This window comes from Capsicum annuum, chromosome 8 (assembly GCF_002878395.1).
Source record: "Capsicum annuum cultivar UCD-10X-F1 chromosome 8, UCD10Xv1.1, whole genome shotgun sequence".
NCBI lineage: Eukaryota > Viridiplantae > Streptophyta > Magnoliopsida > Solanales > Solanaceae > Capsicum > Capsicum annuum.
Genome location: NC_061118.1, coordinates 90,734,102 through 90,755,897, shown reverse-complemented (window position 1 = coordinate 90,755,897; position 21,796 = coordinate 90,734,102). Strand labels below are relative to the sequence as shown.

At 36.0% G+C, this 21,796-nt stretch overlaps 1 non-coding gene across 1 annotated transcript; it reads left to right on the top strand.

Moving 5' to 3' along the window:
* Nucleotides 1-1,374: 1,374 nt before the first annotated feature.
* On the top strand, nucleotides 1,375-1,481 carry LOC124886805. The gene has a single exon (XR_007044213.1). It is a non-coding gene; the product is annotated as a small nucleolar RNA R71 (small nucleolar RNA).
* Nucleotides 1,482-21,796: the final 20,315 nt, after the last annotated feature.

The window sequence follows — 21,796 nt, the reverse complement described above, 5'->3', positions numbered from 1 at the left end:
GTTACTCAACCAGTTATTATTCATACATATGAACCCATGCATTCATACTTACCTCACTTAGCATACCAGTATATTCAAAGTACTGACGCATACCTTTCTTTTGTGCTTTAATGTCTTATATCATAGGTTCAGATGGACGGGCTCCTGACCGCACTTAGTAGATCGGATTATCAACAACAGATTTAGTAGTGAGTCCTCATTTATTTAGGGTATACTTTTATTTAGTTATTAATTTATCAGTAGTTCAGTTGTTGGAGTTCGTTGGGGGCTTATACTATCAACTCCACATTCAGACAGTTCAGTTAGAGGCTTTTCAGACTAGAGTATTTCAAATAGATATTTAGTGTTTAGTATTTATTTATCAGTATTCAGTACTTTGTTTTCAGTTCTAAGCCATATGAAAACTTCAGCTTAGTTTTTATATTTATCTTAGTATTATTGTTATTATTGCGTGATTATTTAATGCTTATAACAGATATCAGTCATGGGTTATCTTGTGGTCCTTCAGGGTCATAAGCACCGTGTAGCGTCCGGGATATAGTCTCGGGGTGTTACAGGTTCCAGCTTCTTCAGCTGTAACCCGCTTCTAGTAGTGACCGCATTTACCTATTTTTGATTAGGATCTGCATCACTAGGTAGACCTTCTTGAGGTTTAGTGTTTTGTGCTCCTGGAATCTGACCCATCTTCATCTCTAAGTTCTTTGTAATCATCTGCTGACTCTTAACATATGCTACCAACTGTGCTTGAGTAGCCATAATCTGCTCCAAAATCTCTTCAATATTGCTTGTTTGAGTCATGTCCTGATTACCTTGAACATGCTTCTGCCGATTTTATTGTACTAGCCCCACGTATTGATTGTTACTCTATGCCTAATTTTCACCCCATGAGAAATTAGGATGGTTTCACCAGTTAGGATTATAAGTGTTACCATAGTTCTGTTGTCCTTGACGATTAGCATTTCCCACATAATTAATAGACTCTAGATTTGCTGTGCAAGCATCAACTTTATGTTCACTGCTCCCACAAACCCCACACCATGAATAAGCCTGAAGAATAACATTAGTTGTTGCTGGCGTGGACTGCGTGATCCCCAAATTTATAGGCTCAACTGAGTAGTTAACTAATTCTTTAATGCTGCAATCTGGGTTGATATAGTCCTAAATTGATCAACCTCAAACATACCTGCAACCTTCTTTGGAGAACTCCCTGTGTCAGCATGCCACTTAGGATTCCCCTGGGAAATCCAATTTAGCGGCATATATAATTCATCATACGTCTTCTCAAGTTCTTGCCCTTCTGCCACTAAATCCAGGAAAATCTTAGTGTTAGGCTCAAGACTTTCAATAAAAGTTTATACCAACACATCATTAGTCTAATGATGATGAGGAAAATTATTGAGCATACCCTTGAATCTTTCCTGTGCTTGGTAAAGATTTTCTCTATCCCTCTGCCTGAAACTCAGAATCTCACTTCTAAACGTGCTGTCTTCCTAGAGGGAAAGAATTAAATCAGGAACTTTTGAGCTAGATCATCCTAGGAGGTGATATAGTTAGGTGGTTCAATATATAACCACCTCTTCTCTTTTCCTCATAAAGAAAAGAAGAAGAGAGTTAGTCTAATATGATCAGTAGATAACCCAACAAGGATGCAGGTATCACTGATCTCAAGAAAAATTTGAATATATTATCATGGGTCCTTGTTATATAAACTTGTGAACTACCCACTCGTGTGCAAAAGTTGCATCATATTCTATTTTAGTTTAAACCGACCACCCATCTCTGTCTTATGGATGTAATTCATAGCATTATTCATAAGTGAGATTGCTATTTTTTCGAACAGGTCTAGCTTCTGCTCGAGCAGGAATAGCTGGAACCACCAAAACTGGAGCATGTGTAGAATTAGGATCAATTAGATCATTAAGATTAGGATATCTTTGATCTCCTATTTGAAATTTTTGAATTAGGTAGTGAAGTGCTGTTACTCTTCGCCTCTGATAAAATGCCTGTTCTGGTTTCGAATAAGGCTCTACCAATTCTTTCTCTCTTGCTAGTCTGATACTTTGCTAGTCTTGCAAAAGTCTGCCACTAAGATCAATTCATTAACCATAAATTTATCATCAAAAGCCAAAAATTTATACAATTACTAATTACTTGAGTCGTCGGTAACGGCGCCAAAACTTGGTTGTGGTCTATCACACACGAAAGTGCATGTTATTGTACAAGTAATATAGTGTCTCAAAGAATAGAATATCATACCCATGAGGACTATTGTATTAGTAATTTACTCAACTTTAGTTTTGACAATAATGTGTTTAAGTGTTTTAGAGTATCAAGATGACTGGGAGAATTTAATGATAAATCTACTAATTAAATAAATAAAAATTGAGACAATAGCAGAGTAAGTGAGGTTGTGAACAATATGAGATAAAATTCTAGGGTTGATGCACTCTTAACAACCTTATAAATCTCTATCCTTATCGTGGTTGTGTTGATTATCCATTTTTTAATTATGCTAGTGCAGCCTCAACTATTACTTGAGCTAACCACGAGCAGTGCTTTTCATATCCCTTATTTCATGGTCAAAATCTGCAATGTTGGTAGTGGGGAATAATTAGGCTCATATAAGAAATTGTTGTTTGATATATCTGAAATATCTATGAATCAAACTTTGATCAAGTGCAACATATTTGGAACCTTTTGTACCTTCTTGTAATAGATGCCCAAAGTGGCGACATAGTTTGATAGAACTCTTACACTATAGCTAGGTAGTATTGTCCTGGTGTTGTGCTAGTCCACTCAAAATCATAGTGATTGAGCCAATTTTTAATGTACAAGTATTCATGTAGCTCTATAGAGACAATTCTAACTTTTTTAGCAAATTTCTTTCAATAGTCCCCTTCTTGGTCATCTTAAGGCCATCTTATGAATGCTTATGAGACCCTTTCACTTTCCAATGAATTGATTTCCCTAAACTCAAAGTTTTTCATTGATGACCCTATCTGGGATAGGTTCTTGCTCCTCTTCTAGGATTTTAGTGGCCTCAGTACCACCTTCCTCATCAGTATCAAAACTTGAGGTTTCCAACTAAACTTGCTGCTAGAGGATTCTTCTCCCTCATCAAACTGGGGAACTATTTTCTTTTGTCTAGCAACTTGTCTAGTATGATAGCCTATTTCTTCCTTTGTTTCTCCAAACTCCAGATTGAGTTCATTTCTTATCTTATGAGTGGTGGTGTCTTTTCTGGACCTTTTCGTTTCTCTTTCACCTATAGGTTGAAATTTACTAGGCATAGTTACCTGTAAAAGAATGACTTTAGTCAACGATGCAAAACTATACAAACAACAACATAATTAAAGTCTTTCAACATTACACAAATCTAAGCTCTATCCCTAAATTGATGCTTTATGGATTGAACCATCAAGCTTAAGCAGGTTAGTGGGTGCCAGGTGATGGTGAAGTCAATGGTCCATAGCCTTGGTGATGGCCAATCAATTTTACCATCATATCTCTCTAGAATCAAACTCAAACCTAGGTGATAAATCATAATGAAGTCGATAGTTTATAGCCTTGGTGGTGGTCCATCGATTCTGCTGTTGTACTTATACAGAACCAACCCAATAAATTCTTTGAGGTGGCGGTTCAACAGACATTACATGGAGCATGTGATGGACAGTCACCATTACTGTCTCCCTATAAAGTTTTAAAATGTATTGGAGATAGGTTTTCTCTTAAAATTGTTACATTCATTGTATAATAAAGTTCACAAACCTGTATAGGGTGTGAATTCCATTATATATTGAATTTTTCTTACAACTACCTTGAGTTGGGGTTACTCAGATTTTAACTCTCCACTCTTCATTGATTCAAAAATTTGAGTTGGTGGGCAATAAGGTTTTTACCTGAATTTCATTTCCAAAGAGCATAAACCTCATTACACTCCAACTCAATAATCTCAAAATATTTCCTTCAACAGCAACAACCTAACAAAAATTAAAGCAAAACAAATTTAAAACAAGATATCATACCTTGAGATTTTTGTGCGAAGGTGATAAGTATAAGTCTAGAATTAATCCTCTAAGAACTTTCACTGAACAAATACAATATTGCAACTTTAGGTTATAGGTAATGAGTTTTAGAGGTACAAATGGTGAGTGGTAAGAGCTTAAGGGTTATGGAAGAAGAAAAAGTGTTGGGATTGTGGGTTTAGAAGATGAAGGTGAAGAGGGAAATGAATGAAGCCTTAAACCATTTTATTTATTTAAATATTCTATGGTTTGGATTGGGTGTGGGATTTGTAGGTTGGATTAGATGTTGGAACATTTTGGTCGGGTCAAAATTAGATTGGAGGTGTGCATATGTGTTGAGTTTTGGTTAGGTGGAAGTGGGGTTAGTTTTTTTTTTTTAAAAAGACATAACACCTTACTTAGGACGAACATTTGATGTATGGTCCATCGACTGCTCCAATGTCCTTCTATTTAACCATCGACCTTAAAAGAATAAGAAACTATTAGGTGCCTCCAAATGGTGTAAATGATGGTCCATCCAGTGCTCGATGTTCCATATAGTGAATTGTCCTCCTAATCTAGAATCCACTTGATAAAACTTCTAAGTAGACATTGTATTTGGTGGTATTTCGAGGATTTCATGGGCTGTCAATTATACCATCACCTTAATCTTATTTCAATAGTCTACACCTACATACCTTAACACACACATTAACCATGTTCCAGAATAAAATCTACTCTAAGTGTCGTTTTACAACAACAAGATTTGAATTTCCTCCCATTAATGCTTTATTTAACGTTGCGTCATGACTTAAGTATCTTGATTACTCAAAATTCATCAAGATGCACCAAAGATAATACCTTTAACTCTTTCGGTACTCTAATGTACTATTTTACCCATTCGCCATTCACCTCAAATAACTTTCCATCCTTTTTTCCCAATTCCAAGGCTTTAGAAAGAAAAACTTGAGTGACTCTTGAATGAAACAAACTATTTTGATTTTAGTTTGCCTGGAAACAACTTTAATCTTGAATTTAAATGCAATACCAAGTCCTAGACTTGAACTTCTCTCTTCTCAATTCTCCTATAATGGTATAATTTCATTCTCTCCTTATAGAGGTCATCTGTCTCATAAGCTCTACGCCAAAATTCATCCATCTCATTTAGTTATTCCAACCTTAAATATGCAACTTCATTCTAACTCAGATTAATATTTTTGAGAGCTCACAAAGCCATGTGCGCACAAGCTGTAGTAGCAAATGACAAGCTTTACCAAAGACAAGTTAGTACAGAGACTACTAATTGGGGTTTTATAAGCTGTTCTATAGGCCCACAATTCATCATGTTTGTGATCCCAATCACTCTAGTTGGTATTTATAGACTTTGCTAGTATAGCATGATTTATTTGTTTGATGTATTCACTTTCCCACTAATTTATGGGTGATAAAGGGAAACCACCTTTTGGTACTTTACTCTGTATTTAGACAAAATCATACGAATTTTTGGAGTTCCAAACCTTGAGAAATATTCTTCAGAAATGTAGCCACATATTTACCTTCATTTTTTTCCAATGCCACAATATGCACCAATTTTAATACATAATTTTCCACCACCAAGATGTACTAGTGGTCATAAGAGCTCACAAATGGGCCCATAAAGTCGATCACTACACATCAAATAATACTACTTCTAGTATTTTGGACATAGGAATTTCCTAATTATGGGAGATAGAACCTTCCTGTTGGCATTGATCAAATGCATTAGCAAAGTCACCAGTGTCTTTATCAGCACATAGTCTGAGTAAATATGGCCCATCCAAAAAGTAATTACTTACATTATGGAGAGATTTCTTTCTCTGATGGAAAGTCAATATTTTGATATCATCTCACTGACAAGGGGGTTAGAAATTTAGTATATCAGGGAAAAAGATATTGAGACACAGTACCTATTCATAAAAAAAATGAGTCATCAATCTTCAACTCATTTTGCCCCTTTTCTTCATTCTCAATTCTAGACAAATGGTCAGTTACTTAATTTTCGTAACCCTTGCAATCTTTGACTTCAAAGTCAAAACCTAAAGTATCAATACCCATCTAATCAATTGAAGTTTAAATCTTTTTTCTATGAGATATATCTAGGTAGCATGATCAGTGTGCACAATAACTCTAGTTCTAAGTAAGTTTGCCCAAAACTTCTCAAAGGCATAGACAATGAAAATAACTACTGTTATATGAATATGTAATTTTTTGTGCCCAATTTAATGCCTTGATAGAATAATAAATATGGTGAAAGGGATTTCCTTGTTTCTATCCAAGAACAACCTCATGTGCAACCCCACTTGTATCACACATTATTTCAAAAGGTTGGGACCAACCAGGAGAAAAATAATGAGGGCAAATACCACTTTTGTTTAAGGCCTTCAAATGCCTTTGTTGGCTTGTGTGAATCCACCAGAAGTCAAGGGACTAGGTCCTTGACTGAATCAGACTAATAATGACTAACAATAATACAATGGATTCACTAGAAAAGAGAACATAAATAAGGTCAATTGAAAGCAGTAAGGAACACCAGATATTTCTATGGAAACCTCCTTACTCAAGCGAGGAAAAAACCATGACCTACCTCATAGGATTTTCACCACTAACAACTCACTAAAACAAGAGCAATGATTTAGTTACAGACTCATTCTCATAATCCTATGGTTAACCTCTTAACCCCATTACCTTATGATAGCTTCAACGCGAGCAACACTAAAATAACTCTATTATAGCCTCCAATGTCAACTAACTCTAGTTGACTACAACTTGGCTAACTTTTTTACTCTTTATCAACTTCCTCTAGTTGGAACTCTTAGGTATAAAACCAAGGCTAACTATAGCCCAAAATGGCACTACCACGGCTAACTTTAGCTCCCAACACTATAATGGATAACTCTAGACCACGTCTCAGATCTACAAGAAAAGAGAAAATAGAATATCTACGCAAGCTTCTCAAAAAAAGAGTAGGTTTACAGTATTAGAGCAAAATACAAAGACTCAACAATCTAGATCTAAATACATATTCTGTTGTAGAAAAATTGGTCCTTTTATTATTGGAGTTTTTTCTTGAAGAACAATGGACACTTTTGCTAAAAGGATGTGAATTTTTGGTCTGCAAAATCCAGGTTTTCCTTCTACATAATGATCTATATATATGGAGCAAATGGGAGGGAAAAACCTAGAATGCTTCTCTTTGGTCGAAATAAAAGTTGCTGCTCCTCTGCTGCTATGCACCAACTTTTCTATAATAAGTATAGCTGCCAGCTATAATGTTGACTGCCAAAAACTTTAACGACCAAGGGACCTAGTCCCTATGAAATAGGACACATCTGAGGAATAGTTAAAACTTATCCCCCCCTAAGAATCTGATTTCCCTTTTCCTTCTGAGATTGATCTGGTGTGGGTACTTGGCTATTCATCTAGTCTCTCACCAGGTTTGTCAAATAATCAAAACAATGCATAGTACCATAGTAACTATGCATCATCAATTTCCCACCTTTTTGATGTTGATAAACATATGATATACATTTATTTTTGAGGACTAGATTTATCCAACAATATTCATACATACTTGACTTAGTGAAATAGTTTCATCTCTCTGTTACAATGCTTTCAAACACTATTTTACCATATACTTATGCATCTTAGGTACCAGGTCCTTTCGAGGGGTTTGTCATTTATCAAAACTACATGTAAATTAATTTCCCCCTTTTTAATGATGACAAACTATTTCCTTTATTAGCTATATCCCTCTATCACCACCATCTTTGTTATTAATTTTTCTTATCACCAGTATCTCTAAATAACAATAGTTTAATTCTTTTCTAATCCCTTTATAAGCTTGCTAGTCATAAGAATCAAGAATGAGTTTGTCAATCATCAAAACCATAAAATACAATATTTCTCTCTTTTTGATGATGATAAACTTAGGTCAACAATTAATTAGATTAGAAATTCCCCCTAACACTACCACTCATTTTTGTTCCCCTTGTCACCATTGATCAGTTCATTTCTATTCCCCCTATCACTATTGATCAATTTTCCATACCATATTATTTTCTTAAGTACCAAGTCTTTTATCAGTTCCCTCTTCGCCAGTTCCCTCTTTGCCATTATTTTCCCTTTCACCAAGATCTTCCTCTTTTGTCATTATTAAAAAGAGCAAACAGTAAAATAAGTAAAAGAGAGAATCAACACATGTTAGCACATAGCCACTAGGGCAACACAAATATGAGCAAAACAAACAGATAAGAAATAGAGATAGAAGTAACAAAAAGTTATGTAAAATGTTATGTTACTACCATTAAAAGCACACATAAAAGGAGAGAATTGTTAATTTGTCATATAGGATTTGAAATAAAGCTTAGGAAAAAGATGGATGATACAAATAAACATTGCGAATAAAGAAAAGATAAGAGTTGATTCAACACATTTGTTATCTTAAAGACATTGGAATCTTCAAGAACTTGGATAAGTTTTCGGTTGAGGTCCCCAACTTTGATTTACAATTGAGATACTTCACCTTTTGAGAAGCTAATTACTAATGAGAAGCCATCAGGGCACTTGGTCCCCTTATATGAATTGGAGGAAACTTGCATACAATACAACCATCTTAGGATCAAACATTTTGTCATTCTCTTTTTTTATAAAAAAAATCTCAACTTCATTTCTTTTCCTTGAAAAACTTCTCTTTAAAAACTGCTCATCAGTGCTCTCAAACATCAATATCAAATTTTACTCCCTTGTTGTTTGAACACAGCAGAGGGACCAAGTCCCTGACTGTGTGAATTTTCTGATATCATTACCAACCTTTACTAAATTTTGTTGGGTGACCTGATCCTTTTATCAAAAACTTTACTCAAAGTAAAGTTATGGATAAGTCTAAGGAGGGTCCAAAGTTCTTATTAAATAGTTTAGAGAGAAGAGTGGGATTCAAAAAGAGTGTTTAGAAGGAAACTATTAGACCATGGGTTTCAAGAAATTTTTAGTTGTTCTTTTAAAGAGGTGGTAAAATGAAGGAACAATTAGAATTATATCTTAAGAATAATCAATGTATCATGTCAACAAAAAGTATATAACAATAGATTTTCAAGTTACATGACAACATTAAAGAAGTATGGAGAAGAAAAAAGAAATCTATATGGTAATTCAAGACAGTTCAAATCTTTTATGAGTGTAGTTAGTGGTACTAAACTGTGAAGAGGAACTTGGTCCCACTTCTGAACTTTTGTGCGCATACTTTGAGATACCTAGATAATCTCTACTTTTTATTTTCTTTACCTTTCCATGCATACGTACCTACAACGGTATAGAGCTGTGTTAGACATGGTCAATAAACTCTTACCTGGATACCTATAGTCAGATCGTAGCCACTAGAAGGATATTTTAGATGAAGGAGATGATTCTTTTCAAAATTTTCCTTGCTTAGTTCTTTGTAAAAATGTCAAGTACCTGGTTCCCCATGAGATCTTAGAAGATTCAAGAAAATGAGCCATTAGTCCGCTCTTTTTATCTACCAAGTACCAAACATAGTTATACACTCAACCAAATTAGAATTATCTTCCATACTTAACATGATGTCGAGTCTGTTTGTCGTCAAGAAGAGTCAAGATCCAATGATACCTTTTTGTATTATTTTATTTACTAGAGGACCAGGTCCCTTGGCGCATGATTTTATTCATACAAAGCTTTATCAAGTTTGAATATATGGTGAGGATAATCAACATCTTTAAAACTAATAGTCTACATGTTTAGAAAAAAGTATTGACATGTCTAATGAGATATATCAAATCACTCTCATTAGTGAAGTTCATATTTTCTTGTAAAGTTTTGAGTGGAAATAGAGATAGAAGCACAAGAGTAAAAAGTAGACAAAACACTAAAGTAGAGCCATGCATTTGTAAGGGAAGTTACTTAGACATTATACAAGAAATAATAAAATGTAACAAGGTATAAATCATGAAACAAAGAATATTTATAGAAGTATATGAGTGAGGGTTTGGAACAAGGAAACAAGGATTAATAAGAGGACTCAAAAAGGAACTTGAGGGTTATGGTAAATGATCATAAACATGTGTATGATCTTTAAGTAACTTTCTTGTAAAGTTAAGCATTTTTTTAATTTGAAGACCATTCAGGAGACCAGGTAAAACACCCTGGGTTCTGGTCCTTACAAAAAATTTTGTGAGTTTGAGCGTTTTATTGATCATATGACTCACCATACCACTCGCAAGATATGGGTACAGTTTAGGGGTATTGGTCGTATGTTACTCGATGCTGTTTTAGTTTTTTTTTATCCAAGGTATAAAAAGACTCCATACGAGTCATATGTATATGATACGAGAAGTGTAGTGCCAAACCATTTGTTGTTCATTGTCTAGCCTTGACATTCTACTCAGGGTATGACTAGGTGGGTACTTGTCAAATGGTGATGGTATAATTTGAGCAAGGGAAGTCGTATGTGTATAGAGTCAAACTTTCTATCCTATATGAGTTATGGGTACTACTCGTTTGATAGGGTATGAGTGAGGTGCCCAAATCATACCCACTATTTTTTAACTTTTAAGCTGATTGTATTTTGGATATTTCCCCTCTTAACTTCTTTTGACCCCATAACTTAAAATAGTATTAGGACTTAATTTACCTTGTTATTCTCAATAAAAAAAAATTTAAAGACTCTTAAATCTCTCTCAAGATTTTGGTTTAAGAAAAAGGCTAGGGTTTCCTTAAAGTGATTCAATTATCGGCTTTCAAGAGCAAATCTCTCTATCTTTTTTAATATCTAGGGCATGTTACTCCTCTCTTATTGTTCGTTCAAACTAAAAGCATGTTTTACTTAATGTTTTCATAGAATTATTGTGGGTTATGTTGGTTTCAAAATATTGTTGGGGGTTTTGGTTACTAGTGGTTGGATGTTGTTTTCCCATATTTTTTTATGGTTTTTATGTTATAATGTTGGTTTGAACATATGGTTGCATGGGAATGGTTAATTGGTCCTTCATTTTTGTTTTGGAAAATTATATGCCCTCGATATATTTGTTAAAATGCCAGGGTTTTAATTGATTAGAAATCCTATGGGGTACATGGGAATCCCCTAAGGATTGGCGAAGGATGTTGCTTGCAAGCTATAGTCGGTATACTAATATCACTTCATAAGGCCTTGGTAATTAATTTCTGGAATTGGTGGTTTGGTTATGTGCTAAAGGTTTTAATTGGGCAATAATGACGGGTAGTGATAGCTAATTGTGAAGGTGTGAGTCCAATAGACGAACATTGGAAACTCATGTTTGCAGACATGAGGGTTGGTCATGGTGACCATTTACTTGTGGGATACACAAGAATCCCCTAAGTTTATATTTGTATATAGGTATCATGGAGGGCGAAGGGTACGCGGGAAGCCCCAACCCCTATGATATCTCTGATTCGTATGGCTACACGTATTGCGGTCCATTCAGGGGGTAACACTGGACCCATATAGCCCCTGGGTATTTTTTGGACAGTTAAGCTACACAACGCAAGTTATGGTTTTAAATGTATGCTAACCCAGTTTTCTTTCCCGGTATGGTATATTTGTATATATGTATGTGATTGCATATAGTTATTTATTCTGGTTATGAATAATGGCATTATTTTATCCTTATTCCTTAGTACATGCTAGCATTCACCTGCTAACCTATCTTCGGGTGTTGTATCCCCATACAATGTAGGAATGAACTGTACTCCTCCTCCTACTCAGTGACTTAGATTCGGGGACATCATTTGTGTTAGACTGAAGATGTTAGCTTTCGTACTTTGGAAGACTCCATTTTATGCTATGAACTTCTTTTCATACTTTTGGTTATTTCTTGGACTTTGATTTTGGCCATGGTCAGGGGGATGTACCGAACGGATGTTATTTATTTTTGGTTAGAGTTTTGTGTGACTACTATCGGAATGGGCGGTGCTGGTATGGGTGTCAGCCTTGGCATTGGTATTGGGGATGACACCAGTTGAATGTTTGATTAGATTATTGGTTGGTTATGATTATAGATTTTATCATTGTCTTTGATTATTTATTGTTCTATCTTTTTATATGTTCAGAATTCATTCGACATAGGGTGTTTGGTGGTTATGGATGGGTATTAGGGGTGGTCTCCGATCTCGTTAGACTTGAGGCACCTGACACGACTAGGCTCTAGTTCGAGTTGTGTCATATTAGTATCAGAGCCCTAGGTTCATGTTCCCTTGGGAGTCCACAAAGATGTATAAATTAGAGTCTATTTTATGGGGGTGTAGCGTGCTATACTCATAAGGGAGAGACTATGAGGCATTTAGGGATGTTTCTCTTTCTTGTGTTCTTTTTTCAAACTGTTGAGTCTAAGGTCCTGAATTCTCCTTTAATTCCTATTTGTTTGCTTTTCAAATCATGTCTCCTCAATGATTTGAAGTTCATAGAAACTTATATGTCCCAACCAAGGATAATGCTGATGGGACCTGTTCTACTTTTGAGGTCCAGACTCGGCCTAGGGGTCTAGTTCCTGATTGTCCTCCTGGCGTTCCTCCGATTCCCTCTTGTCCTTATAGATCATCTTAGGCTTAAGTGATAAACCCTGAGTTTTAGCAGTCCATTCATATGTTGGCATAATTGGTAGCTACTTAGTCAGAGCGTAGTGCTTCTATTATGCCATCTTCTGAGGCCATAAGGGTTGGCCAGTTCATGAGGCTGAACCATCCGACCACTATGGGTATTATGGTTGAGGACAATCCTCAAGGTTTTTTGGATTAGATGGAAAAGATATTTTTTGTTATGCATGATACAAATGTGGAGGACATAGAGTTTTCTGCCTACCAGCTGAAAAATATGGCATACCAATGGTACGAAGAACGGGATCAGGTAAGGGGTGATAATGTCGAGTCATCTCTGTAGGTGATACAAGCAAAGGCGAAAGAGTTTGTTAATCTAAAGCAAGATAAGATGTCTGTCAAGGAGTATGCCTTACAGTTTCACCAGTTATCTTGGTATGCTCCAGAGATCGTTTCTAGCATGAGGGCTAGAATGAGGAAGTTCTCTTCCGAGTTGACCAGAGATTTGATATTAGAGAGTAAGGCCAACTTATTTGATCAAGGACGTGGAAATCTCAATGTTGGTTGTGTACATGCAATAGGTAGAGGAAGAGAAGAAGAAGCAAACTAAAATAGGGTAGAGATAGGGCAAGAAGTTTAGGCTCTTTGAGTAGAGTGGTGGCCAACAATAGAGTGGAAAAGATGATGGTAAGTTGCCCAAGAGAAGTGGGGCAATTTTGGGTCTTACTCAACAGCTAGTTCTCCCTACCTAAAGCTGTCGGGTGTTCGGAATTTCCATGGTGGAGAAAAATTTAGGGCAAAGGGTGTCCAATCTCAAGATAGTGGTGCCTAGTCAGCTCTATCGTATCCTTCTTACAGGTTTTGTGGTTGGTTGCATCGAGGTTTCTGTGATGAGGGGAGGGACAGGTGATTCAATTATAGTTAGCTAGGGCATACGCTTAGAAACTATCTCATTGGGAAGGTTACTTCAGGGGCAAACAAGGTTCCAGTTGCTTTATCATCAGCTACGACACCAAAGGGTTGACCATCTAGATTTGGCACTAGTCAGGACCGTCTCTATGCTCTCACTACGCGAAAGGCGTCCAAGGCATTGCCTGATATTGTGACTGGTACATTGAAACTCTTTTCCCATGATGTGTATAATGTGGCATTGAAACACGAGCCTAAAGTCTGAGTGCGACTCGTTCAGGGATATCGTATACAAACCAGTGTTCAAGACTTGGAAGGACAAAAGTCCAAGGTGGATATGAGAGAAGGACACGAGTCGTACACTCAGGTATGACTCATAAAAAGAAGTTGTAAGTTAAACATGAAGCTGAAGCCTTAGGAGAGAGACACTGGAACAGATACGACAAGGCAGGGTATGACTCATATGATGTCATAAGATTGAATACCGAGTTGTACCAACTGCCAACTTAGCTTTACCTTTCCCATTTTTACTAGGATTTTGATGATATTATAAGATACTATAAATACCCTAGGGTTTATATTTTACTGGGTTACGCTCTTTTGCATATTATTATAATACTTTGCAATACTTTTACAACTGCTCTTGAGATTTTTGTTGTTATTCAATTAAAAACTTTAGAGTTCATTCATCTTATTCTTGTGAAATTGATTTTATGTGTTCTTCATTGATAATTTTGGTTTCTTACACAAACATGAGCGACTAATCTCCTTGACTAGGGTATGGGAACCTTGGCAGATTAGCTATGTAGAGAAAGTGTGAAAGTTATATGTTCTAGGGTTATGCATGTATTGGAATCTTCTTCTCGTTAATTAATCTCGAGTATCTGTAGTAACTTGAGATAGCCCGTATTCACATCCAATGTCACAAGGGAGCTTGTGATTGGGAAAAAAAGATTAGGATAATGATTTGGGATTAACCTCCATCTTTTAGTTCCAACCAACTCATCTAATTACTTGATCCTACTCTGTGATAGTGAACTGAGGTTATAGCAAGAAGCAACAAAAATACACCCTGAGACTTACCCGGTAAAGGGTGAAATTATCTTCACGCTTACTAGGCGGTTGATAATACCTATATTGTATACTTTACATGTAGAACAATGATGTTGGGGGTATTTATGCATTCTAGCATCACTATTCTAGCCATTTTAACCCTGTTTAGAGGATGATTTGTATGTTGTATGGGTTGATAATGAGATAAATGTGTATAAAAGAGTTAAATCATGTGTTTACAATGTTCAAAGTGAATTCCAAACATGTTTGTATCTAAAAGTTTCATTTAGAGTTCAACTCGGAAAACTAGTGTTACTAGCTTGAGCTAAGTGCTTGTCTAGTTGATTTCGGTGGATTATATTGTGTTCAATGTGTTCCCAATGGTTTTAATGTGTGATTATGAGTGGAATATCTTTTTTGTAATGAGAAAATTTCAATTTTATTGAGTGTACAGCTGGAATAATAAGTGAAAGATCAATGCAAACTAGCCTAGTTTAGCTCTTGTTTTGATTCATCATTATGAGTGTTGTGTTGTGTTTGTCTCCTACTTCGTGTGGTGTGAGTTTGTAGGATGATTTTGGAGATGAATACAATGATATTTTTATGATAATAAGGCTTCAAAATCCATGGGAAAGACACCACAAGACAACGAATCAAGAGGGGAGACACAACACTTAATCAAAATTCGGAGAGCAACTTCTAGAGCCTCAGGGTGATATTGAGGCTCTGCACCACCTAGATCATGGATATAGGCAAGGTGCAGCCTTGAATGGAGAGGCGCTATAGCAAGGCCTCATCCTCACCTATAGCAGGGCTATAGACAGGGCAACGCCCCACCCATTCTCGGGCTCAATAACTGATAGTTTTCAATTCCAACATGGATTGGGCTTGCTCCTATACTATAAATACATGTTATATCACGTTTTTACATATATTTGGACATATTTTGGAGACAAAGGGTCTGATACAACTTCTTATTAGGTTTTTATTTTTTCAATTTAGTTCATACATGTTTTTAGTCATTAATTACCAATTTGTGATTACAATTATGACTATACGTGGCTAAACGCCCTTTTCTGGGGTTGAAACTAAGAACATGAGTACTATATTTTTTAATTGAATTCTTTATTATTATTATTGGTTGTGTGCTCATATTTGATTTAACTATTTTAAGGTTTTTCGACCCTTAAAATATATTAATTGTCTACCTTTTTGATCTTGAAAGAGGGAATAGGAAATAGAATAAGGAGATGAACAAAGTTTGGGTTTTTATTCTTTTATGAAATAAAGAATTGAACTTAGCACCTAGGATAGGGATGTACTTAGGAGCTGAACTTGATTCAAACGTAGGATGATAGCTTAAAGAACTTAAATGGACTATTACATCCCCACTCAACGATGTAGTTGTAAGGTTCAACTTAGGTAAAAGATTAGAGGTTGGGATACCATAATCACGTAATTAACCCTATGAATCTATAACCAAGATAAGCAAGTTAATGAGTGAAATTCAATAACATAGTATGATTGTTCAATGTGATTTAACCTTGGGTTTTCTCCTATTGATTGTTACAAGATCTTTACATTACGCATTATTTAATTTTCTCTAGTTATAAATTGCAAACTCTCTTTTTGGTTATGCTTACATCAACTGAATATAAATTGTGAACTAAAATAGAATTGTTGCTAAATCAAGTCTCTGTGGGATTGATACTTGGCTTCTTGAAGGCCACTTTACTACTTGATAAGACCACGTACACTTACATGTGTGCTTGGGTGCTGTCAAATAACAAAACAATAGGGTTGATCATGAGAAATTTATGGTGTCAAGAAGTTAGGGGGAACACAAACCTAGTGTTCGTCTCATATTGTCTACAACTCAAAAGCATTCAAGATTTGTTGACTACTTACAATTGATACTACAATACCCCCATTTACTTTCCTGTATTACTTTTAGATTACAACAAGTCAAGCAACTATTCACATTTTCCCTGTGGGATCAACCCCAATCTAGTTGGGATATTATATTTGCAATCGACCACATTATACTTCTAATTGGAGTGTAGTTTTGGGCGACATCAAATTTTGACGCCATTTTCAAGCAAGACAGTTTGAGTAGTGAATTGAATTGGTGAAGTTTACATTTTTTTAAATTTTAGCTTTTTATTTGGCATATGCCATTGTATGCCAAGTAATAGGAGTAGAGGCAATCCCTTACTCCCTTTAGATCCAGAACTAGAGAGAATCCTTCAATCACTGAGAAGGATATTAGGATAAGTTCATAAAGGGGTTTAATATCCCCTACTTGTGGATCTGAACGTGGATCTCCCACGTGCTCCATTAGATACAAAGAGTATTATAGATTTACAAACAAAACAACTATTGGAGAGAGATTACAAAGAAGCCGAAGAGGCCAAACTTACTGCAGAGGAGGAGTTATCTCACGTAGTCGGACTAGTCAGGCCTAGACAGGTTGTTAATCATTGAGTTCAGAGAGGCAGAGCTCCATTATTTTGACATATCAACACTTAGACCCATATGAGGATGATGATGAAGATTTGGGTTATGTTGAGCCTACAGAGTCAGGAGCCATTGTTTCTCCTACTTTATCCCCTAATATGAACATTGATATCACTTGAGCTATGATCTAATTATTGAATCTGAAGGGTGTATTTTCGGGTGCAGCTAAGAATGATGTAAACATGAACCTTGCAAATTTTCTTGGGATCTGCACATCTTATACTATTCCAGAAGTTAATCAGGAAACATTGAGATTGAGGTTGTTCTCATTCTCTTTGACAGGTGAAACATCACTATGTTTAGGGGAACTTCATAGAGGATCTATCACCACTTGGCACGAGTTGAAGACACAATTTCTGAGCAGATTTTCCCTTCTAGATGGATGTTATAGTTGAAGGATGAAACTTATAATTTCAGACAACTACATGCAAAGTCTATGTATGAGGCATGGTTTCGATTCAAGAAGAAACTGTTCATGGTACCAAATCACAGAATCATAGGATCTAACTTGTCTGAGATATTCTATAAATTATTAAATAATAGTTCAAGAGTAATGGTAGATACTATTTTAGGAGGAGCATTTATTCATCTTCGCTGGGATGCTGCACAAGATATGCCAGATGATATTACGATGACCAACAGAGGATGGCATACTCAAGATTCAAAATGTGGTGGTGGTATATATGCTTTTGGAGTGACAAATACTTATGGAGCAGCAAATGACATGGTGCACAAGAGGTTGCACAGCTTCGTACAAATATTAGGTTTCTTACAAAATAATTTATGTCACTGAATGCTCAGAAAGTGAATACAGTGGCGACATAGGGGTCTATTTCCAAACCATTATAGATTGAATCTGAAGAAGAGGCAAAGTATCTAGATTGTAGATTGGTGGATTTTTTAGCCTAAGGGCAAGGGTATCAAGGTCAAAACTATTATAATAACAGATATAGAGATATAAATAAAGAGAGATAGTGATTGTAGGTGTAAAAAAGACTATAAGGAGAAGAGTGATAAGTATATTCCACCAGGTAGTCGAGATACAAAGTCTAGAATGGAGGCAATTTTGTCTAAGCTAGTAAAAGGGCAAGAAAGTCAAGAGAACTGCCTGAAGGATATGAAAGATGATCAGTCGGGATTGAAACATAAAGTTGAGTCACATGCTACAACAATCAAGCAATTAGAACAACAATTTGGTCGTATGTCAGTCAAAGTAAATCAGAGACAACCTGGCACTCTTTCAAGCAATATAGTGGTAAATCCCTAAAATAATAGTCAATGCCATGCCATTACCACTCGGAGTGGTAAGGTTACTATAGACCCATCTGTACCCACTATTGATGAGTAGAAGAATGAGGATATGATGATAGATGTTTGGAGCAGAAGCAAGCAGAATGGAGGAGAAGAGAAGGCTACAGATCCTATGATCAAGCCCATTCCAAGACCTCTTCCTCCTTATCCATAAAGAATGAAAAATAAACAAGAAGATGGAAAGTATCAGAATTTTTTATCTATGTTAAAAGAGTTGACTGTAAATATACCGCTTGTAGAGACATTGAAGCAGATGCCAGGATATGATTAATTCATGAAGGATTTGATCACAAAGAAAAGGTCATTCAGTTATGATCCAGTTGAAAATATTCATCATTACAGTGTTGTAGTTACTAAATCTTTGGTAGAGAAGAAGGAGGATCTTGGCACTTTCACAATACCTTGCACTATTTGGTCTTTCAACTTTACTCAAGCATTATGTGACTTGGGGGCTAACATCAACCTCATGACCTTTGCCATATTCAAGAAGTTGGGGTTGGGAGCTCCCAAACTAAGTACCATGAGACTAGTGATGGCTGACAAAATAGTAAAGAAGCTTGTTGGAATCCTTTATGACATTTTAGTAAAAATATCTTCTTTTATATTTCCTACTGATTTTGTTATATTAGATTGTGAAGTGGAATTTTAGGTCCCAATTATTTTAGGAAGACCATTTTTAGCTACAGGTAGGACGTTGATTGATCTAGATAAAGGACATCTAATGCTGCGACTCAATGATGAACATGTGACATTCAATGTATTCAAATCTATGAAACAACCTAACAAATGAAGAGTGGTATTTGTGGTTGATGTATACGATTAAGAGACAGATTCATTCCATTATGTTGATGCAGTTACTTTGTGGGATGATGGTTCTGATGTGGTTGTTCCTATTGAAGAAAAACTAGTTATCGAAGCGCTAGTAGTTATGATCATAATTTTTAACTCTAATGGTATCGAGGAGTATGAGGAGCTAGTAAGTGCACTGTGTATGAGTGGTTATAATTTTGCACCAAATAATCTTGATTTAGACTTGAAGAATAGAACTACTCCAAATTCTCGCCCATCCATTGAGGAACCATTAGTGTTAGAGTTGAAGGCCTTCCTATCTCATTTGTGATATGCATTTTGGGGGGCCAATAATACTTTGCCAGTTATTGTTGAAGCTGATCCGAAATAATAAAAAGATGAAGTATTATTGTCAGTGTTGCAAAGATTCAAGAGGGCCATTGGATGGTCAATTACAGATATTGTGGGTATTCTGCCTGGTTTGTCTACTCACAAAATACAACTTGAATCAGATTATGTTCCATATATTGAACATCAACCTCAACTCATTTCTCCTATGCAGGAGGTGGTGAAGAAGTGATACAAGGATGAAGAGCACCAAAAAAGGTACAAGGTATTATCAAAGGTTCAAGTTGCGGATTGAAGATCTTTTGGAGCCTTTTCGAAGCCTTGTTCAAGTGAAGAAAAGAGGAGGCATCTTACACTCATAGGTGCCTCTCATTAAGGGCATGATGGAATTTTTACACATTAAAATGACACTCCATGGATGCCTTTCCTAAAGCCCTTCATTAAGGGCATTTGAGTCATTATCTTATAATAGTATAAATAGATACCTTAGCTCTTATTTTACTTAGTTTTGGACATAATGAATTGAGTGACCTTTTAGATTGTAATATTAGTGATAGATTGTAGTATTCCTCTTCTCCTTAAGAGAGGGAAAACCGAAATTGAATATTGGATGCAATTGAAAAAGGATTTCACTTGTATTGGATATTTGGCAAGAAAGGTGTGCATGAGAAAGTGTGAGTCCTTTGGATCACCTAAGAGAGTGGTTTGATCTTACATTGGTGATGTGTGTTTGAAGGTTTGATACACCTTCTAGTTCTATTCATTGGTGGAAGTGAGAGTCTCTCTACTATCTTTACTTTATGCATCTCTTCTTCATTTTTTTTCTTCTATGTGTGTTGTTTCTCCTTTGTGTGTCTGCTGATTTTTAGCTTCTATTATCAATTTTGTGTTTTATCCTTCCTTTAGGCTATCAATAAGGAAATAATCAAGTGGTTAGATGCTGGTGTATTGTATCCTATTACTGATAGAAAATGGGTTAGTCCGGTATAATGCATTCCGAAGAAAGGCAGAATTACTGTGGTGCTTAACGAGAAGAATAAGCTAGTGACTATGAGGCCAGTCATTGGATGGAGAGTGTGTGTATATTATAGAAAATTGAATTCATGGACTCAGAAAGACCATTTTCCTATGCCTTTCATGGATCAGATATTAGATAGGTTAGCAGGCAGAGGATGGTATTATTTTCTTGATGGATACTCTGTCTATAATTAGAATACTATTGCACCTGAGGACCAAGAGAAGACTACTTTTACATGTCCTTATGGGACCTTTGCATTCAAGCGAATGTCATTCGGGCTATGCAATTCCCCAACTATATTTTAGAGATGTATGATGTCAATTTTCTCTGATATGGTCGAAGACACCATTGAAGTTTTTATGCATGATTTTTTAGTTGTTGGTGATTCTGTTGAAGACTGCCTGAAGCACTTGGCAAATGCTCTCCAAAGGTGTGAAGAATGCAACTTGGTACTTAATTAGGAAAAGTGACATTTTGTGGTCAAAGAAGGATTTATGCTTGGACACAAGATTTCGAAAAGAGGCATAGAGGTTGATCTTGCAAAGATCAAGGTGATTGAAAAATTACGTTACCCAATTTCCGTGAAGGGTATTCAAAGTTATCTAGGGCATGCCGATTTTTATAGGCGATTTATCATGGACTTCTCGAAGAATGCTAATCCTCTTTGCAAGCTTCTTAAGAAGGAGTTAAAATTTAATTTTGATGATGCATATAAGATGGCTTTTAAAAGCTTGAAAGAGAAGTTGGTGACTGCTGCAATTATTGTGTCTCTTGATTGGTCCTCACCTTTCAAGATTATGTGTAACGCTAGTGGATTGACCTTAGGGGGTGTACTAGGCCAACGAAAATAAAATATCCTTCATCACATCTACTACGCTAGTAAGGCACTCAATCCTGCTAAAAAGGACTATACCGTGATGGAGCAAGAGTTACTGGCAGTGGTTTTTACCTTTGAAAAGTTTAAATCTTACTTGATTGAGACAAAGGTGATTGTTCACACTGATCATTCAGCATTGCAGTACCTAATGGGTAAAAATGATGCAAAGCCTAGGCTTATTTGATAGATGTTGTTTTTGCAAGAATTTAACTTTGAGGTGAAGGACAGAAAAGGCACAAAAAATTAAGTTGCGGATCACCTAACTAGACTGGAGGTGAAAGCTATGCAGAAGGTTGCAACTGGGTTGGAGATTGATGACCGTTTTCTAGATGAGAAGATATTAGCAGTTTCCCAAGATCTAATTCCATG